The following is an 18,040-nucleotide window of genomic DNA, read 5'->3' on the forward strand; positions in this document are numbered from 1 at the left end:
GTCTGTCTGTCTGTCTGTCTGTCTGTCTGTCTGTCTGTCTGTCTGTCTGTCTGTCTGTCTGTCTGTCTGTCTGTCTGTCTGTCTGTCTGTCTGTCGTAGAGCAGCAGTGCAGGACACTTACTTGGAGAGGGCCTCTTCTCTGAGTGCATGCAGGGCGATACGGGTCATGTTGATGGACATCACACAGAACGGAAAGTTCTGGAGAAAGATTGGGCAGAAAGAGTAGAGGTTTGTAAATAGACTATTAAATGTGTGCTTGCGTACTTGAATAATGTCCCCACTTCTTTGAAACTGCCCTCACCTGAACAGTTTGTGGCCCGTGTGTGTATGTACCTGTGTGGGGTGCTGGGACAGCTTGAATATGTCTCTGGCTAAAGGCAGCGTCTCAGGGTCCATTACCAGGTACAAGGCATGCATCAACCCCAGGAAACCTGTACCACGCAGGTCTGTGGCTGGGTCCGTACCTACACAGAAAACACACACACACACACACACACACACACACACACACACACACACACACACACACACACACACACACACACACAGAGAGACAGACAAGCATGCACACACACAAATACACAGACACACACGTTATCATTTCAGTGTGTTGTTCATTTCTTTATAAAATATAAATCTTATCAACTGTAATCAATAATGATTTAGTCTAAAACGTTGGGGTAGGAGGTGAAGTGCTAAGCTGACATATGGAATTGTTTTAAGATGGTCATACTAGATCATTTAGCTATTTGATTTTGAATTTTAGGACCCCTTTAGGTATAAAAATATTTATTTAAAAAATGATTTTTATAAAAATATTGATTTTGGCCTTTACTATTAAAGCCTGTAGAAACATTGAATAACATATTCATTAATGGCAAAAAAGACAATCCAAAAATGTATCATAAGAAACAAGGTTTTGAAGTGTCTGCCCTAAATCTAGGAGATATAAAAAAAATATATTTAACCCCTTTTTTGGGTAGGCACAAAACTCCCTTCATACATCCATTTGTTTTTTTAAAACCTCTACCGGTTACCTTCAGACAAGTCACCGGTGACACTTGTGGGGGTTGTAGAGCAAAACGGAGAACACCATCGTGTTCGTGAAAGTCTCATCTTTCCATTGGCAGGGCATAATAGTTTTCTACGTCAAACAGTTCAGACGCTACAGACTTTATGTGAGAAGACCGATTTTCGGGATGTCTCACGTTTGACAAACACCGCTCTAGCCCTGCCACCTTTCACCACAGATGTCTCACGGTCTGACAAACACCGCTCTAGCCCTGCCACCTTTCACCACAGATGTNCTGCCACCTTTCACCACAGATGTCTCACGGTCTGACAAACACCGTTCTAGCCCTGCCACCTTTCATCCACAGATGTCTCACGGTCTGACAAACACCGCTCTAGCCCTGCCACCTTTCACCACGGACGTCTCACGGTCTGACAAACACCGCTCTAGCTCTGCCACCTTTCACCACAGATGCGGAAGTGCGACACTGGCAGATGTGGTGGATTGAAATGCATCCAATACAAAACAGATATCTCTTAAACTGAAAGGTTTTTGATGGAGATGTTTTTTTACATTTAATTTAAATTGATGCACCGGTGCGTCAATCGACTCTAGAGGGTTTTCATCTCTGTGTGAGCGTGGCATCTAGTAAAGCAGTGGTCACCCACTGGTCGATTGACAAGGCATTCTTATTCGATTACCAAACATTTCTGTAAAAAACCTAACGATAACCTAACGATTTTATTAGCTCTGCGTTGTTGGCAGTAGGTGCACTTGATTCAACAGCTCTCTGCAGTTTCCTCACACCATAGACTGTAATAAGAAGCCTTGAGCACACAGCAAAGTTGATACTATGACATATCAAAAGCATGACTAAAGAGAGACTCAACGAAAACAGGCAAGAGCTGCTGTTTTTATAAGAGTTCATGTTTAAGATGTTATTATTCAGCACTGTCAACACTAGGTTCAACACTTTTATAAGTCATAAAATGTGCGTTCTCCATACTTCCACTCACACTACAAACAGCACTGCAGCTGCAATGAATGACTACAGCAAACTGTTTCCATCAGCTTGCGTTGTTATTATTAGCGGCTTGAGTCTTGGAATAGCCTTCATTTCTCAGAACAAGAATAGACTGACGAGTTTCAGAAGAAAGTTCTTCGTTTCTGGCCATTTTGAGCCTGTAATCGAACCCACAAATGCTGATGCTCCAGATACTCAACTAGTCTAAAGAAGGCCAGTTTTKTTGCTTCTTTAATCAGGACAACAGTTTTCAGCTGTGCTAACATAATTGCAAAAGGGTTTTCTAATGATCAATTTGATGATAAACTTGGATTAGCTAACACAACGTGCCATTGGAACACAGGAGTGATGGTTGCTAATAATTGGCCTCTGTACGTCTATGTAGATATTCCATTAAAAATCAGCTGTTTCCAGCTACAATAGTCATTTACAACATTAACAATGTCTACATTGTATTTCTGATCAATTTGATGTTATTTTAATGGACAAAAAATGTGCTTTTCTTTAAAAAAACAAGGACATTTCTTAGTGATCCCACACTTTTGAATGGTAGTATATATATATATATATAATGCTCACTCAGCTGTGCCTCACAATACAACAAATTATTTATTACCAGTGTGATCATACCAAAAATGTTGAAATATAATTTCTAAATGGTCTGAGAAGTACAACATTGGCAAGCCAATATGCAGTGATAATGTATTGGGCCTATAGCTTACTGCACAAACCTCATTGCTACAGAACTGTTTTTAATAGGTTAATGTTGCGTAGGCTTACTTTTTTTAAGTCATGTTAAAAGAAAATCTGAGCGGTAGATCTCGGCTTGCATTTTGACTCAGAATGTGATCTCGACAGAAAAGGTTGGTGACCTTTGTTATAAAGTATGATGCAGGATACGTCTCTCACCCTGAAAGCCCACATTCTCCCAGTGTGTGCCGAACCGAGGACAGTCCAGCTTACTGCCTGTCAGCCTCTTATAGATGGTCTGTAGAACACGCAGGTGTACAGCCTGACTGTTATCCAGAGAACCTACAGAGGAACACACACAATCAGCCTCTTATCGTCTGCAAAACTCATCTCTCGCCCTCACACACACACACACACACACACACACTCTCTCTCTCTCTTACACTGTGCGATGGCAAAGACCAGGTCCCTCTCCTCCAGTAGTTCTCGGTGAAGTCGCGGCGGGCCGAACAGGAAGTGTGTGAAAGTGGCCAGACCCGTCCTGTGAATGGTTGGCTGGATCTTCTTCTACAGACAGAGATAGGGGACAAAATACAAACTGAAACTGAAAAATGTTCTCAATTGATGGTGAGAGTGAGAATCTACAATGTAGTCCAATTTGTAAGTCGCTCTGGATAAGAGCGTCTGCTAAATGACTTAAAATGTAAAAAATGTAGTCCTCAAACCCCCAGACACAGACAGACAGACGGACCTTACCAGCAGCTCTCCAAGGTCTGTAGTCTGGAAGTGCTGCAGCGCCTCGTTAAAGGAGATGAGAGGGGTGGGACTGGACTCCTCACTGACCACTGGATACATACAGGTCAAGAACAGACTCATATACAACATAGAATGGAGGATTTATGATCATGGGGTTGGAACCAAAATTATTTTCCAATCATTTCGTTATGAACAGGAGTCCAGTCCCACACCTACACATTCCAGGCTTTTTCTTTATTTGTACTATTTTCTACATTGTAGAATAATAGTGAAGACATCAAAACTATGAAATAACACATATGGAATCATGTAGTAACCAAAAAAAAGTGTAAAACAAATCAAAATATATTTTAGATTCTTCAAAGTAGCCACCCTTTGCCTTGATGACAGCTTTGCACACTCTTAGCATTCTCTCAAGAAGCTTCAGCTGAAATGCTTTTCCAACAGTCTTGAAGGAGTTCCCACATATGCTGAGCACTTGTTGGCTGCTTTTCCTTCACGCTGCGGTACATCTCATCCCAAACCATCTCAATGAGTTGAGGTCGGGTGATTGTGGAGGCCGGGTCATCTGATGTTGCACTCCATCACTCTCCTTCTTAGTCAAATAGAACTTACACAGCCTGGGGGTGTGTTGGGTCATTGTCCTGTGGAAAAACAAATGATAGTGCAAACTAGATGGCATAGCATATCGCTGCAGAATGCTGTGGAGCCATGCTGGTTAAGTGTGCATTGAATTCTAAATAAATCACTGACAGTGTCAACAGCAAAGCACCCCCACACCATCACACCAACTCCTCCAAGTTTCACGGTGGGAACCACATGCAGAGATCATCTGTTCACCTACTCTGCATCTCACAAAGACACAGTGGTTGGAACCAAAAATCTCAAATTTGGACTSATCAYACCAAAGGACAGATTTCCACGGTCTAATGTCCATTGCTCATGTATCTTGGCCCWAGCAAGTCTCTTCTTCTTCTTGGTGTCCTTTAGGGGTGTGTTCTTTGCAGCAATTTGACCATGAAGGCCTTATTCACACAGTCTCCTCTGAACAGTTGATGTTGAGATGTGTCTGTTACTTGAACTTGGGCTGCAATTTCTAAGGCTGGTAACTTTAATGAATTTATCCTCTGCAACAGAGGTAACTCTGGGTCTTCCTGTCCTGTGGCAGTCCTCATGAGAGACAGTTTCATCATAGCGCTTGATGGTTTTTGCGACTGCACTTGAAGAAACTTAAAGTTCTTGAAATTTTCCAGATTGGCTGACCTTCATGTCTTAAAGTAATGATGGACTGTTGTCTCTCTTTGCTTATTTGAGCTGTTCTTGCTTTAATATGGACTTGTTTTTTTACCAAATAGGGCCGTCTTCTGTATACCACCCCTACCTTGTCACAACACAACTGATTGGCTCAAACACATTAAGGAAAAAAMAAATTACACAAATGTACTTTTAATAAGAGACACCTGTTAATTGAAATGCATTCCAGGTGACTACCTCATGAAGCTGGTTGAGAGAATGCCAAGAGTGTACAAAGTTCTCACCAAGGCAAAGGGTGACCACTTTGAAGAATCTCAAACATAAAATATATTTCGATTTGTTTAACACTTTTTTGGTTTCTACATGATTCCATGTGATATTTCATAGTTTTGATGTCTTCACTATTATTCTACAATGTAGAAAACAATACAAATAAAGAAAAACCCTGGAATGGGTAAGTGTGTATTTTTTTWATATTTAGCTCAACATTAAATTACTTCAGATAGAGAAGCTTGCTATGGAGCGGGCAAGCTATTTACATAAATTGGACAGACAAGTGTAGAGCGCGAGATGCAATGGAAATGTTGCAGGTGGGGAGAGATAGAGGGTGGAGCCAAGCTTCCTCCTCCACCCTCTCTCTCCATGTGCAACATTTCCATTGCATCTCGCTCCCTACACTTGTCTGTCCATCACGCTTGGAAACAACTAACTTGAACGCAGCATAGCAAGCTGCTCTATCCGCACTGATTGGTGAAGTCATTTAATGAGCTAAATGTAAAATAAATATGGATTTCACAGGTTAAAATAGGAACAGAAAGGAACGACAAACGTTTTTGGCGTTCGAAGCGGTTCAGAACTTTATTTCGCTGGTCAGAATAGTGGAAAAGAACGGGGAAAAAATGATGGTTCTGTTCAGAACGAATGATTCGAAAATGATTTAGGTTCCAACCCGTTAAGAGACAAAAATACTTTACAATTTACATTTAAAACATTAACAAAGACATTACAGACTTATGTATAAAAATAAAACACGAATACAGACACACAAATGACAGGGGAAGAGAAATACAGGTACAGCTTTCAGGCAGCCAGGGAGTAGGGAGATGTTGCCCCTAACAACAACTCACCTGGTTGGATACTCTCTAGAGCCTCCCACTCCTCTCTAGCCTGCTCCACATCCGCACTCTCCCCTGAAAACACCCACAGGTGAGGAGAACACAACACAGACACAGCTAACCTGCAACAACATACACAGGTGAGGAGTAATCGTTCAGCCATGTTGATATGGTGACGCACTCTAGCACTACACAGCCGATTCAAATAATCAGCTGGATGAGTTTGTTATTTGAGTCAGCTGTGTAGTCCTGGGGGGGGTGTTACTTTCTGTCTTGGGTTGCTTTCCTCCTGCTGCCAGGGACTGCAGAAGGCCATTCTGTTTCAGAGCTGAAATCTAGACGAATCACAATAAAATATAAAATATATGTAAACACAGAAACTCTAATAGAAAGAGAACAGGGACAGTGGTGCTGTGATGGACGGTTTCTGTCACATTTTTTACATGATGAGGGCCAGTATAGAGCAACTCACTGGCACAGATTTGAGCACTGAACTACCGTTGGCGTGCTCTTTGACACTATGACCTGGCATCAGCCCATTCATCACCTGGGAATACAGAAACACAACAGGTTACATAACACAAAACAACAGGTTACACAATGCAATAGTGATGGGGGGGTTCATAGGTACATATCACAATATTATTTTTGGGACGATATTATATCGATATGTGACTCCAAGTATCAATTTGTTAAAAACAAACTGTAGGTAGCGTTAGCTAGCGCAAGTCGGCTGTACCGGCGRCAAAACTCCCTTATTTTTCATCCTATAGCTTGTTCTCCATCTTCTTTTTAAATAGTGTTTTCATGTTTTCACCACTTTTATATCCCTGACTGATCAAAACTAGTTTTCTAATGCTCTCTTGTCTCTCTGCAGCAGAGATATAGTGAGCAATATGTTTGGAACATCAAATCGCAATACATAGAGAATCTCAATACATATCGTATCGGCACCTAAGTATTGTGATAATATCGTATCGTGAGGTCTCCGGTAATTCCCAGCCCTATAATGCAGCATAGAACAGCAGGACCAAAAAGCTACRAGTCCATAACGCTGACAACACAAGAGGCATATACAACAATTCCTTCTTAATTCACATTGTAAAAAACATATCTCTAAACGGGATCCTCTGGTCGGTTGTTGTACTCACAGGTTTGTGGTTGGAGTGGCCATTGGTTAGCTCCTCTGTCTCTTTACATTCATGATGGAACACACCATTCAGACCCTGAGGGGGGGGGGGCAGCACAGAAGAGGCATCATCAGACACACAGATTCAGACACACACACGCAGCACCAGAGAAAAGAGTGCAGGACCGTCTCTGTGGAATTAGATGCAGCAGAGGCTCAGCCGGTAGCCTTCTCACCTGGGCAGGGTGGCACAGTGCCAGGGCCGACAAACAGGTACACACTGCAGGGAGATTATTGCTAAGCAGAGAGCGAACTGTTAGGTTACTTGGTAGTGGACACCTTTTATTTCCCCATGTAAACACTCTAGAGGGGAAGCTGCTTCATTACTTCCTCCTTCACTCACTAAAACAAAGGGGATTAAAAACAGAAGGGAAAGGGAAAGTCCCCTAAACACCACACATTTTAAGGATATGTCAATAGATAGACACAGAGATACCTGCAGTTAATTAGGTCCCCCAAAAGTGAACTCAGCCATGCTCACCTGAGAAATAGCTGAGAAATGGATGTATACAGTACTAGGAGGTTTTACTGTGAAGCGGATGGAAACTTTCTGCAGTAACAGGTCTATGTGCAATCTGATCGAATACCACCACACCACACCCAAACCGTCTACACCTGTGATGGTATCACACAGCCAGTATCCAGGTAACGTGAACAGATCAAACAGACTGCACCCAAGGCCAAAATGTTGATTTGGAACTTGACTGATACTGTTCCATTTCATTGTATACAGCTGGTGAGACTGCCAATCACATAGTTTACACACAGTTTAAACTCCTTTAAAATGTTAGGCTATGCAAGGTTAAACCACCTACCTCTGTGTGTGCTGTGACACCACTGTCCCCTTCCATGGCATGAGTGTGTGTGTCTGTGTGTGAGTGTGTAATCCCTGTTCTACCCTTTAAAGCCTTTTTCCCCAGAATGAGGCAGTCAGAAGAGGTATTGGGAAGACCCCCATGRCTGCTGTGTCCCTTTCCACAAATACTGCTTGTCAAACGTCCCCTTCCTTCCTCTCGCTCTCTCGGTCCAGAGTAGTCAACAGGTAGATCTCATTGAATACATGTTGTTTTGCATCCTGCCCCATTAGAGGGGCTGCAGAGCTGGGTATGGACACTGCTGATCTAGGGTGGCCTCCCTCTTTCCCAGCTGCTTCATTGCTTTGACACTCAATGTTGGCACCTCACATCCACAATATAACAATGCTCAAACCAAGGTGGGGTGAGTCTTGGTGAAGTGTGCCTTCTCCTTGACAAGATCCAACCAATAGGGGGCACTCATGACATGGTATGTCAAACTGGTTGTCATGGATATCTGCAATTTGGGGCAGAAAGAAATAAGGTGGGTAGCTCATAAATATAATGCCAAAAGCGAAATTATAATTGTTCATAAACACTGATCAATGACGTTCTATTTTCTTTGGGGAAAATATCCATAATAATTATCTAGCTATAGTACATAGAATCGTTATCCAACTGTCAAACTAGCTAGCATTACCAAATGGCCAACGTGAGCTACTGTAGCTAGTGCCAAAGATCAACTCACACCCTACACAAAAAAAAAGTGGTTAGTTTAAGAAAAACGTCAAGGTACAATCTGAAACTTGGTTAACGTTCCCAGTAACTGACATAGCTAAGCTAACTACCGGTATGCTGTAGGAAGCTACGTGGGCTGACAACTGAGCGGGGCTGGCAGGCTATCTGCTAGTTAGTCTACAGTACATTAACTGTTAACAGATCCCAGCATTGTTTTTAATGTCAGGTCAATCTTGTTATTTATCTACATACATCATGAATGCATGCTTTTTTTTGGGTGCATATCATTTAGACAGGCAACTGGCTATTATCTAACTCAACATCAGTGGCTCACTACTGTCATCCAGCTAGCCTTTTTCCACAATCATGCAATCTGATTCCACAAGCATATCACTAACTACAGTAGCTACTGGTCTTCTGGAGACTAAAAAAACGTTTTTTGATATTTTAGATTTCCCACAGTTTCTTAAACATTCATCTAACAACAGCGATTGTCTATATCATAGTTTAATACTATTGATTTTACCTCAGTTTCTCTCCCTCCAATCTCAGTTTCCCTTCCCCCTTTCCACAGTTAACGTCAAGTGCATTCTGGGAATTGTGGTTTCCTGCCCAGCCTGCGCTGGTTCCTTTTCGATTACGTCATGGTTAAAGCTAACCCAGGGATACGTTTCCCAGAATGGACCTTGATTGTACTGGACAATGCAAATAGATGGTATAGTTAGCAATTTATGGTAATATAAAAATGTATATAACCGTAATGCATCTGTCCTGTAAAGTGGCCAGAAATGTGATAACATATATGGGTGCTTATATTTGTCTTGTTTCACACATGTACAAGCGTGTATAATACACATCAGAAATTGAATTATTATTATTATTTTTGCATATCACAATTCCCCCTGAGACACACACAGAGAGTCATAGCCAGGGTCTTCCATTATCAATGGCAACCCTGGAGCAATTAAGGTTAAGTGCCTTCCTCAAGGACACATAAACAGATTTGTTCCACCTTACTGGCCCAACGCTCTAACCGCTAGGCTACCTGCCACGTGTTTGTGTGTGTGCGTACTGAGGCACTAATTGTGATATAGCAGGATGCTGTATGGTAGACCTACTGAAGGTCTACAGGTCAAAATGAAGTGACCTTCATTTCATATCATCCATCCTTCAAACCCCTCAAAAACATCTGGCATTTAAAATGAATTAACGGTTTAACCCTACAAATAGCACTGTTGGGCGATCTGTAAAGCCATAGTCAATCAATCAACAACATAATAATACACTTAGCAAAACAATTATACTTACAATCTGTTGATGATATGCGATTAGAAAGATTCAGAATCTATGTATGACATCACAGCACAGTTAAACAATATATGAATCAAGGAAATCAAGAGAGGGTGGTCTATGGAGATAGGTGGGATGGGATGAGAGCAATTGAGGAGTAGATTTAATCTGTAGTAGTTGTGACTGAAAATAATATATATTCTGTGTACTGGACATGTCTGAGCACTATGTATCAAAATGTTTTTTTTTTAAATCCTATGAATCCAAATGTGTATATAAAATACAAATATGTTATGGAATATTACGTATAAAAGTACCATGTATGTAAAAAAGTATTTGTAACAAAAATMTATTTTTAACAAATAAACGTTTGTCCTCCGAAAAGGGGGGGTGGTGGATTGGCCAGTAATAAAAAATTACAATAAAAATGGACCATTTCACATTGTCACAGATCTAGGTTGCGTTCTCCTGCTCAGATGTTGCATGCATCAACCAATGATTGCGTGCCACGTCATCGACTGACAGATTGCTTTGACAAATTATGTGGTTAGCTGATAAGTAAAATACCTATTCAGGCGTGGTAAGATCTGGCAGGCGTCAGTAGCGCCTAGCCAGAGGAACACGCCCCTAGAGTCAGGTTAACCCCACCCAATCATAACGTTAAAGGAAAATCACAAAACTGTCCAACACTTGGACCAGGTGACATTGTATTATTTGACTAACTTAGCACATTCACATGCTGTTCTGCTTTTAAATACACATTAAGGGGTAGAAATACCTCAAATTGAATATATTTCAACATTTCGCCAAAACTTTTACGATAGTTCACCAATGTGTTAACAGTTATCCAATGGCGAAGGYCAAACGCTGGTAGGAAAGCAGCTATTCCTGGTGACTGACTGTCCGTGGCTGTGTGGTCAGCTCACAGGGCTCAGCGTGGACATGTACTCTGAGAAATAACATCTCTCTGACCAGATCCCGCCTGGCATGCCAGCTATYTAAACCTTTGACATCATTGTGGTAGAACATGGGTGGGCTGGAGTGACGTACACTAGGTAGTTAGACTGGTGCTCTCCATCCCATCCAYCATCAGGGTTAGCCGGCCAGGCGGCCACAGAGAAACAGACTGAGGCATGGGAGCTACGTTACAATTGAGGACATTGAAAAGGCTTTTTCAGAAGAGGGAATTGAACCATGGTTGTCATCTTTGTCATGGAGTGTACTTGATAGTCAGATTGTTGTTTTTTGTCTAWTTTGTTTAGTTACTTCACTTATCATCACTTGGCTGTGTTGTGAGGTCATACATTCCCTTCCCTCTTTACTCATGAAATAGGTTTTGTCTCTTATTCTCTTCCCATGTATCATGTGAACAGTACCAGGGCTGTCCAACCCTGTTCCTGGAGAGCTACCCTCCTGTAGGTTTTCACTACAATCCCAGTTGTATTGTTAGCTGTTACTGCACCGCTGGAGCTAGAAACATAAGCATTTCGCTGCAACTGTGATAACATCAACAAAATATGTGTCCACAACCAATAACATTTGATTTGATTTCCTTTGAACTAACCTGATTCATCTTATCAACCAGCTAATTATTAGAAGCGGGAGCGCTAGATTTGAGTTGGAGCGAAAACCTACAAACGACAGTACAGGAACAAAGTGGAGTCGCAATTCAACAGCTCAGACATGAGACGTATGTGGCAGGGACTCCAGACAATGACGGATTATAAAGGGAAAGCCAGCGACGCTGCGGACACCGACGCCGCGCTCCCAGAATAGCCAAACACCTTATTCGCCCGCTTTGAAGGAAAACACAGAYCCATCAACACCGGCCACCACCGCTCACAAGGACTGTGAGCTCTCATTCTCTGTTGCCAACATGAGTAAAACATTTAAGCGGCTTAACCCTCGCAAGGCTGCCGGCCCAGACGGCATCCCAAGGCGAGTCCTCAGAGCATGTGCAGACCCGCTGGCTGGAGTGTTTACAGACATATTCAATCTCTCCCTATCCCAGTCTGTTGTCCCCACTTGCTTCAAGATGCCGACCATTGTTCCTGTACCCAAGAAAGCGAAGGTAACTGAACTAAATGACTGTCGCCCCGTAGCACTCACTTCTGTCACCGTGAAGTGCTTTAAGAGTCTAATTAAGGATCGTATCACCTCCACCTTACCCGACACCCTAGACCCACTACAATTTGCATACCGCCCCAACAGATCCAAGGATGACGCAATTGCCATCGCTCTGCCCTATCTTATCTGGACAAAAGGAATACCTATGTAAGAATGCTGTTCATCTACTACACCTCAGACTTCAATACCATAGTGCCCTCCAAGCTCATCACTAAACTCGGGGCCCTGGGTCTGAACCCCGCCCTGGACTTCTTGAAGGGCCGACCCCAGGTGGTGAAGGCAACAACACCTCCGCCACGCTGATCCTCAACACGGGGGCCCCACAAGGGTGCGTGCTCAGACCCTCCTGTACTTTCTGTTCACCCATGACTCTGTGGCCACTTACGTCTCCAACACCATCATTAAGTTTGCTGATGACACAACAGTGATTACCAACAATGACGAGAGCCTACAGGGAGGTGGTGAGGGACCTGGAGGAGTGGTGACAGGAAAACAATGTCAACAATGTCAACAATGTCCCTCAATGTCAACAAAATGAAGGATCTGATCATGGACTTCAGGAGACAGCAGAGAGCGCCCATCCACATCGACGGGGCCGCAGTGGAGAGGGTGAAAAGCTTCAAGTTCCTCGGCATGCACATCACTGACAACCTAAAATGGTCCATTCACACAGACAGTGTGGTGAAAAAGACCCTCACAAACTTCTACAGATGCACCATTGACAGCTTCCTGTCGGCAGTATCATCACCTGGTATGGCAATTGCACCATCCGCAACCGCAGGGCTCTCCAGAGYATGATGCGGTCAGCCCAACGCATCACCAGGGGCACACTGCTTGCCTTCCAGGACATCTACASCACCCGATGTCACAGGAAGGCCAAGAAGATCATCAACAACCTCAGCCAACTGAGTCACAGCCTGTTAAACCCCGCTACCATCTAGAAGGRGGAGACAGTACAGCTGCATCAAACCTGGGAACGAGAGACTGAAAAACAGCTTCTATTATCTCCAGGCCATCAGACTGTTAAATAGTCACCACTAGCTGGCCTCCACRCAGTACCCTGCCCTGAACCTTAGTCACTGTTACTAGCCGGCTTCCACCCAGTACTCAACCCTGCATCCTAGAGACTGCTGCCKTATGTACATAGTCATTGAAAACTGGTCACTTTAATAATGTTTCCATACTGTTTTACCGACTTCATATGTATATACTGTATTCTAGTCAAGGCTCATCCTACATAACTACTGCTGTACATATACTGTCTATTTCACACCATTATATACACATATACACGAAGTGCACAGAACATTGACACTTTCCAGTATTGAGTGGTGCCACCCTCTTTTGCCCTCAGAACAGGCTCAATTCGTTGTTCATTCTACAAAGTATCAAAAGCGTTCCACAGAAATGCTGGCGCATGTTGAATCCATTGGGTGGTGGACCATTCTTGATACACACGGGAAACTGTTCAGCATTAAAAGCCAAGCAGTGTTGCAGGTCTTGACACACTCAAACCGGTGCGCCTGGCACCTACTACCATAACCTGTTTAAAGGCACTTAAATATTTTGTCTTACTCATCCACCCTCTGAATGGCAGACATATACAATCCATGTCTCACTGCTTACAAATCCTTCTTTAAACTGTCTCGTCACCTTCATCTACACTGATTGAAGTGGATTCAACAAGTATCATCAATAAGGGATCATTGCTTTCACCTGGTCAGTCTATATCATGGAAAGAGCAGGTGTTCTTAATGTTTTGTGTGCTCAGTGTATATACAGTGCATTTGGAAAGTATTCAGCCCCCTTGACTATTTCCACATTTTGTTATGTTAAAATCAAATTGTATTGGTCACATACACATGGTTAGCAGATGTTATTGTGAGTGTAGCGAAATGCTTCTAGTTCCGACAGTGCAGCAATATCAATAAATAATCTAACAATTCCACAACAACTACAGTTGAAGTCGGAAGTTTACATGCACCTTAGCCAAATACATTTAATCTCAGTTTTTCACAATTCCTGGCATTTTATCCTAGTAAAAATTATTTGTCTTAGGTCAGTTACCACTTTATTTTAAGAATGTGAAATGCCAGAATAATAGTAGAGAGAATGATGTATTTCAGCTTTTATTTCTTTCATCACATTCCCCGTGGGTCAGAATTTTACATACACTCAATTAGTATTTGGTAGCATTGCCTTTAAATTGCTTAACTTGGGTCAAATGTTTTGGGTGGCCTTCCACAAGCTTCCCACAATAAGTTGGGTGAATTTTGGCCCATTCCTCCTGACAGAGCTGGTGCAACTGAGTCAGGCTTGTAGGCCTCCTTGCTCGCACACGCTTTTTCTGCCCACAAATGTTCTATAGGATTGAGGTCAGGGCTTTGTGATGGCCACTCCAATACCTTAACTTTGTTCTCCTTAAGCCATTTTGCCACAACTTTGGAAGTATGCTTGGGGTCATTGTTCATTTGGAAGACCCATTTGGGACCAAGCTTTAACTTCCTGACTGATGTCTTGAGATGTTGCTTCAATATATCCACATGATTTTCCATCCTCATGATGCCATCTATTTTGTGAAGTGCACCAGTCCCTCCTGCAGCAAAGCACCTCCACAACATGATGCTGCCACCCCCGTGCTTCACGGTTGGGATGGTGTTCTTCGGTTTTCAAGCGTCCCCTTTTTCCTCCAAACATAACAATGGTCATTATGGCCAAACAGTTCTATTTTTGTTTCATCAGACCAGTGGACGTTTCTCCAAAAAGTACGATCTTTGTCCCCATGTGCAGTTGCAAACCGTAGTCTGGGTTTTTTTATGCCGGTTTTTGAGCAGTGGCATATTCTTTGCTGAGCGGCCTTTCAGGTTATGTCGATATAGGACTTGTTTTACTGTGGATATAGATACTTTTGTACCTGTTTCCTCCAGCATCCTCACAAGGTCCTTTGCTGATGTTCTGGGATTGTTTTGCACTTTTCACACCAAAGTACGTTCATCTCTAGGAGACAGAACACGTCTCCTTCCTGAGCGGTATGACGGCTGCGTGGTCCCATGATGTTTATACTTGCGTACTATTGTTTGTACAGATTAATGTGGTACCTTAGGTGTTTGGAAATTGCTCCCAGCTACATGCAGACACCGGTTAGTCAGACTGATTGAGGTGTATGTACATGTAGATATAGATAAAGTGACTATGCATATATGATGAACAGAGAGTAGCAGTAGCGTAAAAGAGGGGCTGGTGGGTGGTGGGACACAATGCAGATAGCCCGGTTAGCCAATGTGCGGGAGCACTGGTTGGTCGGCCCAATTGAGGTAGTATGTACATGAATGTATAGTTAAAGTGACTATGCATATATGATAATCAGAGAGTAGCAGCAGCGTAAAAAGAGGGGGTTGGAGAGTTAGGGGGGCACACAATGCAAATAGTCCGGGTAGCCATTTGATTACCTGTTCAGGAGTCTTATGGAATTGGGGTAAAACTGTTGAGAAGCCTTTTTTGTCCTAGACTTGGTACTCCGGTACGCTTGCCATGCGGAAGTAGAGAGAACAGTCTATGACTGGGGTGGCTGGGGTCTTTGACAATTTTTAGGGCCTTCCTCTGACACCGCTGGTTGTAGAGGTCCTGGATGGCAGGAAGCTTGGCCCCAGTGATGTACTGGGCCATACGCACTACCCTCTGTAGCACCTTTGGTCAGATGCGAGCAATTGCCGTACCAGGCGTGATGCAACCGGTCAGGATGCTCTCGATGGTGCCGCTGTAGAATCTTTTGAGGATCTCAGGACCCATGCCAAGTCTTTTTAGTTTCTGAGGGGGAATAGGCTTTGTCGTGCCCTCTTCACGACTATCTTAGTGTGTTTGGACCATTCTAGTTTGTTGTTGATGTGGACACCAAGGAACTTGAGGCTCTCAACCTGCTCCACTACAGCCCCGTCGATGAGAATGGGGGCGTGCTCAGTCCTCCTTTTCCTGTAGTCCACAATCATCTCCTTACTCTTGGTTACGTTGAGGGATAGGTTGTTATTCTGGCACCCCCCAGTCCCTATAGGCTGTCTCGTCGTTGTCGTGATCAGGCCTACCACTGTTGTGTCGTCAGCAAACTTAATGATGGTGTTGGAGTCGTGCTTGGRCATGCAGTCGTGGGTGAACAGGGAGTACAGGAGGGGACTGCACGCACCCTTGGGGGGCTCCAGTGTTGAGGATCAGCGTGGCAGATGTGTTGCTACCTCCCCTCACCACCTGGGGGCGGCCCATCAGGAAGTCCAGGATCCAGTTGCAGAGGGAGGTGTTTAATCCCAGGATCCTTAGCTTAGTGATGAGCTTTGAGGGCACTATAGTGTTGAACGCTGAGCTGTTGTCAATGAATAGCAATTTCACATAAGTGTTCCTTTTGTCCAGGTGGGAAAGGGCAGTGTGTAGTGCAATAGAGATTGCATCATCTGTGGATCTGTTTGGGCGGTATGCAAATTGGAGTGGGTCTATGGTTTCTGGGATAATGGTGTTGATGTGAGCCATTACCAACCTTTCAAAGCACTTCATGGCTACGGACGTGAGTGCTACAGGTCTGTAGTCATTTAGGCAGGTTGCCTTTGTGTTCTTGGGCACAGGGACTATGGTGGTCTGCTTAAAACATGTTGGTATTACAGACTCAATCAGGGACATGTTGAAAATGTCAGTGAAGACACCTGCCAGTTGGTCAGCACATGCCCGGAGCACACGTCCTGGTAATCCATCTGGCCCCGCAGCCTTGTGAATGTTGACCTGTTTAAAGGTCTTACTCACGTCGGCTACGGAGAGCGTGATCACACTGTCGTCCGAATCAGCTGATGCTCTCATGCATGCCTCAGTGTTGCTTGCCTCGAAGCGAGCATATAAGTGATTTAGCTCGTCTGGTACGCTCGTGTCACTGGGCAGCTCGTGGCTGTGCTCCCCTTTGTAGTCTGTAATAGTTTGCAAGCCCTGCCACATAAGACGAGCGTCGGAGCCGGTGTASTATGATTCAATCTTAGCCCTGTATTGAGGCTTTGCCTGTTTGATGGTTCGTCGCAGGGCATAGCAGGATTTCTTGTAAGCTCCCGGGTTAGAGTCCCGCACCTTGAAAGCGGCAGCTCTACCTTTTAGCTCAGTGCGAATGTTGCCTGTAATCCGTGGCTTCTGGTTGGGGTATGAACGTACAGTCACTGTGGGGACGACGTCATCGATGCACTTATTGATGAAGCCAATGACTGATGTGGTGTATTCTTCAATGCCATTGGATGAATCCRGGAACATATTCCAGTCTGTGCTAGCAAAACAGTCCTGTAGTGTAGCATCCGCGTCATCTGACCACTTCCGTATTGAGCGAGTCACTGGTACTTCCTGCTTTAGTTTTGCTTGTATGCAGAAATCAGGAGGATAGAATTGTGATCAGATTCCATATTGAGCGAGTCACTGGTACTTCCTGCTTTAGTTTTTGCTTGTAAGCAGGAATCAGGAGGATAGAATTGTGGTCAGATTTGCCAAACGGAGGGCCATGGAGAGCTTGGTATGCATCTCTGTGTGTGGAGTCAAGGTGGTCTAGGATTTTTTCCCCCCTGGGTGCACATGTGACATGCTGGTAAAAATTTGGTAAAACTGATTTAAGTTTGCCTGTATTAAAGTCCCCGGCCACTAGGAGTGTCGCTTCTGGGTGAGCATTTCCTTCTTTGCTTATGGCCTTATAGAGTTGGTTGAGAGAGCAGTCTTAGTGCCAGCTTCGCTTTGTGGTGGTAAACTGTTCTGCCTGCGGCTAGGACCATGCCTCAGGACTACCTGGCATGATGACTCCTTGCTGTCCCCAGTCCACCTGGCTGTGCTGCTGCTCCAGTTTCAACTGTTCTGCCTGCGGCTATGGAACCCTGAACTGTTCACCGYACGTGCTACCTGTCCCAGACCTGCTGTTTGCAACTCTCTAGAGACTGCAGGAGCGGTAGAGATACTCTTAATGATTGGCTATGAAAAGCCAACTGACATTTACTCCTGAGGTGCTGACTTGCTGCACCCTCGACAACTACTGTGATTATTATTATTTGA

General features: G+C 43.8%; 1 pseudogene; it reads right to left on the reverse strand.

Moving 5' to 3' along the window:
* Window positions 1-9,158, reverse strand: part of LOC111958204 (ELMO domain-containing protein 3-like) — a 10,752-nt pseudogene extending 1,594 nt beyond the window's left edge.
* Window positions 9,159-18,040: the final 8,882 nt, after the last annotated feature.

Source organism: Salvelinus sp. IW2-2015, linkage group LG33 (assembly GCF_002910315.2).
Source record: "Salvelinus sp. IW2-2015 linkage group LG33, ASM291031v2, whole genome shotgun sequence".
Taxonomy (NCBI): Eukaryota; Metazoa; Chordata; class Actinopteri; order Salmoniformes; family Salmonidae; genus Salvelinus; species Salvelinus sp. IW2-2015.